Below are 11,087 nucleotides of genomic sequence, written 5' to 3'. Positions count from 1 at the left end.
CCAGGTGGCAATCAGGCCCAGCATCACCACCACCTGGCGAGCTCTCCACCACCTGCTAGCCTGTGAAGCCCGGCTTGGGAGACCGTCCCTCCCCCTCAAGCAGCCAGTGAAGACACAGCGGTCTCTGAAAGGATGAAAGAGTTGGTGGTTGCAGGATGGAGGGAGGGGCGGAGGGACAGATGGGTGGACACACAGACAGATGGACAGGCAGACCGGACCAGTAGAATGGCACACCCACACTCATAACATATGCTCAAGAGCCAGATGGAAGCAACACAAGTGCTCAAAAGGTGGATGGGTAAATAAATCGTGGCCTACGCACATGGCTGGTACTCGGTGCTTCAAGGAATGAGATTCCGGTGTGCGCTGCTCCCCCGGGAAGCTTGAAAACACCAAGTGAAGGAAGTCAGGCACAGAAGGGCGAAGGCTCCGTGGCCCCCCATGAGTTTTCTAAAGAGGCAAATTCTTGGAGACAGAAAGTAGAGGCGGGGGAGGGGAGAGTGAGGGTGAGTGTTCAAGGAGTGCAGAATTCCTGACGGGGTGACAAGAAAGTTCTGGAAACGGATGGTCAGAGTGGTTGCACAGTACTGTGATTGCATTTAATACCAATGAGTTGTACAGTTAAAACAGCAGATTTTAACGTGCATTTTAACAAAGGGGGATAAAAATGTATTTTTTTTAAGGTTGAACACCTGATAAACCTACAATGAAATGTTTAAATTTTTTTTTTAAAAGATTTATATTTAGGCCCTCCCTGGTGGCGCAGCGGGTTAAAGCACAGCACTAAAAAAACTAAAGCCACCTCCACATGAGTTCGATCCCCGCCTGCCCTGGAGGAGATCCACACGGTGCGGCAGACCTCTCCTGACAGGCCTGCTGCTCCCCTCAGCAGTGTACTTCCTCGATCTGCCTGTTCTGCTTCCCACTAATCTTCTCACTGCCCCTGCACCTCTGGCCTGTACCCCAGTTCTGTATGCACAAATCTTTTTTTAAAAAAAAGATTTGTATTTTATTTATGCATACAAGAACTGGGATACAGGTCAGAGATGTAGGGCAGTGAGAGGACTTACCAGAGACAGAGTGGGGAGCAGAACAGGCCCTCTGATGAGGCACACTGCTGAGGGGAGCAGCGGGCGTGTCAAGAGAGGTCTGCCGCGCCATGTGGGTCAGCTCCCGGCCGGGAATGGAACTCGTGCTGCAGTGACTGCGGACAGTTGCATAATGCTGCACTCTAACCCATTGTGCCACCAGGGAGGGCTCTAATGAAATTATTTTTTTTAAAGATTTATTTATTTATTCGTACAGAACTGGGGTACAGGCCAGAGATGTGGAGGGTGAGAGGATTCACCAGAGACAGAGTGGGGAGCAGAACAGGCAGATCGACGAAGTACACTGCTGAGGGGAGCAGCGGGCGGGTCAGGAGAGGTCTGCCTCGCCATGTGGTCACCTCCGGGGCAGGCGGGGATCGAACTCATGGGGAAACGGCTTTAGCTTCTCAGTGCTGTGCTTTAACCCGCTGCGCCACGAGGGAGGGCCACTAATGAAATTATTTTTAAAAAGAAGAAAAAACAAAACAAACAAGCACCTATCCTGGAGGGAAAGACAGGCCCAGGCCTGATGGAGGCCGGAGGGGCTGGTGCTCAGAGGTGGCCCTGGAGCCGGGAGGGCACCTGAGCCCAGTGATGGGCACCAGCCGCAGCTGGGCAGGCAGAGCGCAGGCCGAGTCCCAGGCTCAGGAAGGGGCCTGCACGAAGGCCAGGTGTGAGACATGGCTGAGCAACCGGGCCTGGAGCCGGGACGGCAACGGGGAGCAACCCTGCGGGCAGGGGCCTGCGGGGGCTGGGTAGCGCCAGGGAGGGGGGCTGGAGCTGGCATGGCCGAGGGTAGTGCTAGAGGACCAGGGTAGAGCTGGGCAGTGGCAGGGTCTCAGCTGTAGGGAAAGGGGTACGTACGGGAGCAGGACTGGACATGGGGAGGGCCAGGAATCTGCGAGACCTCTGGGATGTGGAGACGCCCTGGGGGCACTGGGGTGTCTCCATGCCCCAGGTGAGGGCTGTGGGGCTGGTGCTGGCCTCCCCTCCCGTGGGGAGTCACATACCGACTCTGCTGAATTACTCAGCCACTGCCTCCCCCTGCGGCTGCCTCCCGCTGCGGCTGCGAGAAGCTTGCTGCTCTGCTGGCTGCCCCGGGAGGGAGACAGAAGGGTCCGAGCCTCCAGGGAGGAAGCCCTGCTGCAGGGACAGGGCACGTTCTCCCTGATGCTCTCCCCTCCCAGGAGGCCTGAAGCCTGGCCCACCCACTCGGCTTGGTGGGGCCTGGCGCCCACGCGGGCTTATGGGGCATTATGGAGGCAGGTTGTATCCCCACATGGCCCAGGGTCTCAGGCCCAAGCATCCAGCTGCCAATCACTCAATGCCAGACCTACCGTCAGGACCCCCAAGCCCAGGGCAGTGGTGAGGAACCCCAAGGACTGGGCAAGGGAGTGCTGGGGGTGAGGCCAGCCAGGGGTAGCAGCTTCTGATCCTTCCCCCGGGGACCTGGCAAGTGGATGGACACTCTGACCCTCAGCCTGGACTACTGCTCTGGCCATCCTACCCCAAGACGTTCCCTGATCTCCGCCCCTCCGCCCCTGGGCCCAAATGTCAGACACCCTGGGTGCTGGCCACAGGTGGGCCAGCAGGATGTAGGGCCTGGCTGTCTGCCTTCCCAAGGGCTGTGGTTTGCCAGAGGTCACACAGCTGGCCACCCACAGAGCCCGTGTCCCTCACTTTCTCCATGCCTTCCTGCCCCACCCCCACTGGCTCCACCAAGTTTCCCTTCTGATACAGACACACTCAGCCCTTTGCTGATGGCCTAATTTTTGCAGGTGTTTGGTTTTTTTTTCCAGTGTTGATATGTGCTCAGGTAACCCTGCTCTTATCTCTCCCAGGAGAATTACAGGGCTCCTCAGAGAGGCATTTTAGGGTGGCCAGGACCTTCCTATCCAAGGGAAGCTGCTAGAAATAGGTCCCAGGCCACAGGATGCAGCCTGAGTCACCCAGGAAACGCTCTAGAACAACGAGGCTAGACTGGGGCTTCTGCTGCGGGGACGGGAGGACGGCCAGGTGCAGTTCTTCAGCTCTCCCCTCCCTCAGTCTGAGCCTGAGGACAGGTGGGGTGTGAGCAGCGCCCCCCCCCCAAGCTCCAGGGCCCCCACCTCCATGCCCCAGCTTTTCCCTGTTCATGAACCTCCCCACCGTCCGACCTTCTTACTCCAGAGCGCCCTTTCCGCACACAGTGCACCTGCCAGGTCTAACCCTGCCCTCTGTACCCCCTCCCCCTGCCACCCCCATACCGACAGAGGCCAATGCCAGCACCCGGAATACCAGCCTCAGAACAGGCCTGCTCCCTGCAGGTGAGGAAACTGAGACAGACCCTGGCACTCGGCAAGCCCCTCCGAGGCCTCCCAGGTCATTTGCTAACACTTGCGTTTGGAGGAGACCTCTGAAAGACCAGTGAGTGTGAACAACGGATGCGCAGGATGTTGGAGGAGAAATAGTTTGCATTTCTGTCCATTGCGAGGCTGAGACTGAGGACCAGGAAAAGGGAGGGGTCGACAGCCCCACTGTCCACTGGCGGCTGGAGGGCACGGGTGCCAGGCTCGGGTTACTGGCCCACTCTGGAAACAGGGCGTAGGGCCAGCCAGATCGGTGGCCATTACTAATGCATGTGCTGGCCGTGGCTGAGCAGCTCTCAGCCTCTCCAGCTGGGGCCCAGAGGGGCCTGGGGCCAAGTTTCAGCCCTGGCCCCAGCCACAGCCCTGGGGAGAAAGCAGGCCGGCCCTCAGGCTCAGCCCGACCAGGAGGGGCAGCGATGACCCCAGGCTGATGCGACCTGATCCCCGCCCCTCCGAGCCGCTCGGGCGTCTGTGCCCAGCTGCCTCCCCTGCACAGACAGCAACTCATGTTTGAGTTTTATTTTTGCAAGGGAAATGACCTGTGTGCCAGCAAGGCCTCCACCCAGCCAGTCTCCTGGCTCTTCCCAGCTGCCTGGCACCCCACAGAAGGCAGCTGGCTCCCTCTGGAGCCAGGATCAGGACGCTCTCCCGCAGTGGCTTTCCAGGCTCACACCTGGATCCTGATGCCTTTGGCTTTGTTGGTCTGTCTGTTTGGGTCCTTCCTTGCTGCACTGACAGTTCATAGCAGCCGCCTACCCCTGAGATCAGTGGAGGCGGTGGCATAACCAGGAGCTCCCGCGAGTTCTAGCCACTTGCTCAAGGCCAAGCAGACGTGTCAAGGTCACACAGCGACCTCCTACCACCAGATGGAGCTTCTTTCCACTGGAGTCCTGTATCTCCCATAAATAATTTGCACCTGGCTGGCCCGGTGGTCCTCGCATGTTCTCACTTTCTAGAACATCTACACCAGCGTCTCTGCTCTCCTGTCCACCCCTGGGAGCCAGAGGGCCCTAGATCCAAAACTCTTAGCCAATTCTGCCCCTCCTGACGGGAAGCAGTCAACTAACCGCATCCTCCCTCCTTCTCAGGGGGGCCCCAGCCCCCTCCCGCAACCTGTGTCTTAGTCTCATGTCATCCATCCGGTCCAGCCTGAATACCGCTATGAGGCATTCACACACTCAACTCAGCCACGTTTCAAAAGCACCTGCAATAACACGTCTTTTGGTCATAATTTGCTATTTGTGATAACAAAGGTAAGAAGAAAAATACCTTTGCACCCCACCTGCAGGTTAAAAGTGCTGAGTAATTAAATAGCATGATAAAGCAAAAGCCTCCTAACACCTAGGAGACGCATTCACAGGGTTCCTCAAGTTTGCCTCCCTGAGTGTGTGGCCAAAAGCCCTGATGGCAGGCAGCTGGCAGCTCAGGGCCCTGACGTCCTGAGCTGTGGGTTCTGAAGATTCCTGCCATGGAATGGAACTCGGAGGCTTTGGGGTAACCCTCCACTTATGACCCTCGTGTTTCCTAAAGCAGAGACTCTCATCCCATCCTTTAGCACCTTTCAGAGGGAGGACCCTACATGTCTGGTTTGTCTCCAAACGTCCTCAAATGCGCTCAGCCTCCCGGAGGCTGGGTCTGGGCCTGAGTGTTCAGGTTCAAGCATCAGTCCTTGGCGTGGGTGACAATAGGCTGCTGGGGGGATTGCTCTGAAATCCAAGGCATTTTTTTTAATTTATTATTTATACATACAAGAACTGGGGTGCAGCCCAAAGCTTTAGGCGGTGAGAGGATTCCCAGAGACAGGGTGGGGAGCAGAACAGAAAGGTCTACTGAAATACATTGCTGAGGGGAGCAGTGGGCAAAACAAGGGAGGTCTGCTGAGCCATGTGGGTCAGCTCCCTGGGGTGCAGTGACTGTGATAGCTCCATAGTGCTGCACTTTAACCCATGTGCCAGCAGGGAGAGCCCAGGAATTTTAAGAATTGTTAAGGTCATGAGAATCCAGGAAAGACTCAAGAAACATTGAGATTGTAACATCTAAAAAGACTAGTCAACTAATTAATTTGAAAGGAAACCTGCAACCCTATGTTTATTGCAGCACTATTTACAATAGTGAAGACATGGAAACAAACTAAGTGCCCAAAAACAGATGACTGGTTTGGGAAGATGTAGTACATATACACAATGGAATATTACTCAGCAATCAAAAAGATTAGCTCATGCAATTTGTGGCAACATGGATAGAACTTGAAGGGATTATGCTCAGTGAAATAAGTCAGAAGGAAAAAGAAAAATATCGATGGTTTCACATTCAAGAGGAACAGAGGGAATCCAAACAGAGTTTAAAAAAGACAAAACTTGTAGGTAAACTATAGAGCTGAGGCTTACAGCAGGGAAAGACAAAGGAGATTAGTTAAAACAGGGCAGGGAGGGCCTCCCAGGTGGCCCAACAGGTTAAGTTTCAGCACTATGAAGCAATCCTTGGCCACTGCAGCCTTCCCTGGCCAGGGAAGTGACCCACATGGCGCAGCAGACCTCTCCCATCTCCCCCGCTGCTCCCCTCAGCAGTGTATTTCAGTCAGTCTGCCTGTTCTGCCCCCCACGCTATCCCTGGTGAATTCTCTCACCACCCCACACACACACCTTTGGCCTGTACCTCAAATCTTGTATGCATAAATAAATCAATCTTTTTTTTTAAAGAATAATTTATTTTTAAAATCATTCTTCAAGATAACTATTTCCTGACTGAAAAGGGCTAGAAATAAACACTGACCCAGTAGCAACGAGAAGAAATTCTGGACTCTGAAAACTCCCACCAAAAAAAGCAGACGTCCTTGGAGAAATAGTTGATTCTAGGTATGAGGCATGAAATGTCCAAAATTAACCTAGAATTTGTCATACAGAAAGCAAAGATGCTCTCAAGGAACAACAGGGTTGTGTCAAAATAACTCCAGAGCTGACCTGAATAAACGTTAACTGGTAACAGGTGAGACATTTTGACTGTCAATGAGAGTAACAGCTGCCATGAATAAAGTCTGTGACTATTCCACTCTTCCCCCTCAGCTCCTGAAAATTACAAGAGTCACGTGTGCATCCATGTTTCCTACATGAACTATGTCAAGGAGCAAATACCAGCTGAACAGACACTCTATATTAGTGTTGCTAATAAGGGAGGAGTTACGGCGGAATTAGACTATCACCACTCTGAAGTCCTTAAAGAAGCAACTGTCTGATCAGCAGGTCTTTGGAATGTGGGTCCCGGGCCCTCCCTGGTGGCACACGGGGTAAAGCGCAGCTCTGTGAAGCTATAGCAGCCGCTGCCGCCCCAGATCCATCCCCGGCCAGGAAGGTGACCTCATGGCGTGGCAGACCCCTCCTCAACGCTCCTTCTGCTCCCCTCAGCAGTGTATTTCAGAAGATCCACCTGTTCTGCTCCCCACTCTGTCTCCGGTGGATCCTCTCACTCACCCCCAGCCCCGGCACCTCTGGCCTGTACCCCAGTTCTGTATGCATAAATAAATATATCTAAAAAAAAAAAAAAAAAGTGTGGCTCCGGGCCCAGGGAGCCATGAGGCCCCAGGATTTTGTTCATCTATTTCTATCAAAGCAACATGTGACAGAGGCTGACTGAAAGCAGAAGAGATGAGAGTTCAGACTTTCAAGAGATTTGCAAAAATGTAAGACAATTCCACTGTACTTATTTTTTGATTTGAAAAATGGTTATTTTCATATAAAATTGTATTTTGTAACAAATAATGGACTATTTATTTTAAATGAAATTAATAGTTTTAAAATTTCTAGTAAGAATTTGTAATACATTTCCAATGAGGCAAATGCCAATAGATAAAAATAAAACTCATAAAACTCATAAATAAAAACTCCTTAGGGCCCTCAAAAATGTTTAAGAATAGGCCCTCCCAGGTGGCGCAGCGGGTTAAAGCACAGCACTGAGAATCTAAAGCCCTTCCGTATGAGTTCGATTCCCGCCTGCCCCGGAGATGATCCACATGGCGCGGCAGACCTCTCCTGACCCGCCCGCTGCTCCCCTCAGCAGTGTACTTCGGTGATCTGCCTGCTCCCCACTCTGTCTCTGGTGAAGCCTCTCACCGCCCCTTGAGCTTCTGGCCTGTACCCCAGTTCTGTATGCACAAATAAATAAATAAATCTTTAAAAATATATATTTAAGAATAAGGGTTTCAAAGAGCAAACAAGTTAAGAACTATAATCCAGCAATTGTCATCCATGGCTGATGAAATATGATGAAAGCCTTGGGCACCCTCTATAAAGTATCATGTCTAAATAAACAAACCTGAGTATGACCAAAATCTAGACCTTAGCACCAATTTGTAGGAAATACAAGAACAAAAGGACACATTCAGTGACATCATAGGGATGTCATTGACCCCTGAGAAATCTGCAAGATAAATGAATCAGTTTCTTCAACTGAGTTGGAAAGCAACTACCAAAGGAAATGGAGGATGGCAGGCAGTTCTCGCCTCCTGTGTGCTTCTGAAAATGCCATCGTAAAAAAAGGCAGAAAAAAAATCAAGTTAAATAAATAAAATACTTTTAAAAAGGAACTGGTGGTCCCTCCCTGGTGGCGCAGCGGGTTAAAGCACTGCACTGAGAAGGTAAAGCCGCTTCCGCATGAGTTCGATCCCCGCCTGCCCCGGAGGTGACCACATGGCGAGGCAGACCTCTCCTGACCCGCCCGCTGCTCCCCTCAGCAGTGTACTTCGTCGATCTACCTGTTCTGTTCCCCACTCTGTCTCTGGTGAAGCCTCTTGCCGCCCCTGTACCTCTGGCCTGTACCCCAGTTCTGTATGCACAAATAAGTAAATCTTAAAAGAAAAATAAAGAATTGGAGGGGAACTGGTTCAGTGTTGATATACGAAACTTAAGAGACACGTCACCAACAGCTCAAACACAGATCCCAGTTCAAATAGCAGGAGCAGGCGCTAGGTCAGAATATGCTCCCCATTGCTCCCCATCCATGTGTTACATGACTCTAATCCCCAAGGTGAAGTAGTTAGCAGGAGACCTTGGGGAGGGGAGTAGGGTTGGAGGAGGTGATGGGATTAGAGTCGCATCACAGAGGAGAGAGCTCCTTTCCCGCCTGGAGGACACAGAGAAGGCGGTGCCTGCAGGCCAGGAGGAGGCCCTCCTGATGGCCAGGCACCTTGAGCTGGGACGTCCAGCCTCCAGAGGCGACGCCCAGCCTCCAGGGGTGCGAGGAAGCAGCAGCCACCAGTCGGAGCTGAGACAGGCACCCTAACTCAGGCTGGGGAAATGAAATGCGTGCCTGCAGAGATAAACCTTGCGTGGGTTTTCAGTGGCCAAGAAGGGGGTGTAGGCGTTCCAGAAGAGGTGCGAACACCCCCATTTAGGGAATGCATTGTTTCAGTGAAGCCGTGTATGAGAAGCACGTTGGGCAGGAGACGGTGAGGGGGTAGGCGGAGGCCAGGTAAGGGAGTGTGTGTCACAGCAGGGGAGGCGTGAGGGCTGCCTGTCAGGAAGCTGTGATATGGGGCGCATCTGCTGAGCCCCATGCTGCTGAAGCCAAGCAGTGGACAGTGATGGTCAGGTCCACAGCTGGTCACGGGCGCGGTGCCGTGTGACACCGGTCATTGTTACGGAACCTCAGTCCCTGTGCCGCGAGGGCACTGGCCCAAATTCCCGGCTGTGGCTCCCAGGGCCTCTGGCAACATTGGGGTGATATAAAATAATGATGCTAGAATTTCAAGGTGATACATTAGGAGGGATAGAACTGACAGACCCCCCGCTTGGGGTTCTTGTAGAACCCCATTTGGAACAGGCTGACCACTGTCACCACCAGCTGGAATGTGTCACCCCAAAGCTAGGAGGGAGCCTGGCCCAGCTACACCTCACGGGCAGACAGCCCCTGGAATCTTTTGCTGAAAATGTAGCCTCCACACAGACACAGGGACTTGCGTGAGAAAGCGGCTTCTGTGTTCCCTCCACTCCTCAGCATGGGCCCTGTGCCCTAGAGGTCAGCTCTCCTCTCCAGGGAGGAGGTGGGGGAGGGAGGAGGCAGGGAGGTGGCAGGCAGGAGGGAGCTGTGCCACTCAGATGTGGGCAGCAGAAGGAGCAGTTTGTGGCCGTTTTAATAGCATGTGAGGCCGGCTGGAGCTGCCCAGGCGGCCTCCGGGAATAGGGACCCTAGTCCAGCATGCAGCCCAGCCGGGCAGACCTGCCTCCTGCGGTGGAGGAGCGGGATAGGCAGGGTGACCCCAGAACACCACAGGCTTCGTTCGTGAGGCAGCTTTTGCGTGGGGTCAAAAGTGACCACCGCTGAAGGGCAGAGTGTTCTCAAAGTTCTGGGGCCCAAAGTCCAAAATCAAGGCATGGCAGGGCTGCTCCCTCCTCACTCAGGGAGACGGGGCTCCCTGACTTGTATGCGTCACCCCAGTTTCTGCCTCCTCCTCCTCCTGTCTGAATCCTGTGTGGGCCCCCGCGATAATCCAGGATGATCTCCTGGTCTGAGATCCTTAACTTGATTACCCCTGCAAAGGCCCCGTTTCCAAATATGGGAACACGGGCAGGCTGGGGATTAGGAGGTGAACTTATCTTTGGGGGAGCCACCGTTTGACCGGCTACCCTAGTCTTTAAGGGAGAAAAACAGCCAAGGACCCTGAGAGCAGGAGTCACCTGTGGCGAGACCACGGATGCCACAGGCAGCAGAGAACCCTTCTGGGCGAGAGGAGGTGGGAGAGTATTTCTTCCTTGCTTTGATGCTGCTTCTAAGCCTGGGTTTTGTCGCCTTTGGGTTTCGGCAACATGTGTGCTGAGAGTTCTACTCTGTCTTGGCTGTGCTGCTAAGAACCTGGTCTTGGCCACAGTAACAGGAGGGGCTCACCTCATCTGGGGCCAAGAGTTGTCAGCTGCCACTAGAGAGAGACTGGAAAGATAATGGGGAGCAGTCAAGGCCTGGGGCGGGGGGGGGGGCAGCCCTGCTCTCCTGGGAGACTCCTCTGAAGCTGAGCCTTGGAGTCGGGGTTCTGTCTGCCAAGGAAGGGGATGTCCTTCACACAAGCTTTGAGAGTGTGGAAGCTTCTGGAAGCTGGTGGTGCTAATGCAGAAACAGGGAAGGCAGACAGACAGGAGGCAGAGTTGGTTGGAGGTAGAGTTCAGACCCACACAGGGCAGGGTGCCCCCTTGTCAAGAGAAAAGCCCCTTCTAGACTGTGAACCCCACAAAGACTGAGCACAGCCGCTCAACCTCAGCTGCTGCTCATGGGTACGTGTCACTGGGTCTGTCCCCCAATGAGCTGGCACGGGAGGGGGGCGCTGTGGTCAGGGTATGGGGGGGTCCAGGAGAGAAGGTGGCACCCAGGGCCGGCCTGCGCCAGGGTCTCGCCTTAGCTGGAGGCTGGAGGCAGGAAGGGGTGCCGTTGAGAGACCCGGACAGAGCTGGAGAACACCCGAGTCTCAGTCCCAAACCAAAGACGGTAAAAGGACCTACCTGGAAGCCGATGGTTTGGGGGTGAAATGGGCTGTTGCTGCACACACACCCAAGTGGTCAGTAATGGGAGCAGCTGTCACGAGCACCTCTGAGAGAGGGAGGGAGATAGAGGTGACCGAAGGAAAGCTGAGGGGGGACAGGAGTGTGGCGGAGGTGGGGGGCAAGTGGGG

At 54.0% G+C, this 11,087-nt stretch overlaps 1 long non-coding RNA gene across 6 annotated transcripts in view; it reads right to left on the bottom strand.

The window, feature by feature from the left end:
• The window catches only part of LOC105853234, a 58,847-nt gene that overhangs the window by 30,960 nt on the left and 16,800 nt on the right, over positions 1 to 11,087 (bottom strand). For 5 of the 6 annotated variants that reach the window (XR_001145075.1, XR_001145077.1, XR_001145080.1 and 2 more), the window contains exon 4: positions 10,918 to 11,005. This is a non-coding gene — a long non-coding RNA (uncharacterized LOC105853234). Of the gene's footprint in view, positions 1 to 322; positions 383 to 10,917; positions 11,006 to 11,087 lie in introns of all 6 variants that reach the window. The other variant, XR_001145076.1, reaches the window with a different exon arrangement.

This window comes from Condylura cristata, unplaced genomic scaffold, assembly GCF_000260355.1.
Source record: "Condylura cristata isolate star-nosed mole 26May11 unplaced genomic scaffold, ConCri1.0 scaffold00005, whole genome shotgun sequence".
In the NCBI taxonomy this organism is placed as follows: Eukaryota; Metazoa; Chordata; class Mammalia; order Eulipotyphla; family Talpidae; genus Condylura; species Condylura cristata.
The sequence above is the reverse complement of the archived record's forward strand: the minus strand, read 5'-3'. Positions and strand labels throughout refer to the sequence as shown.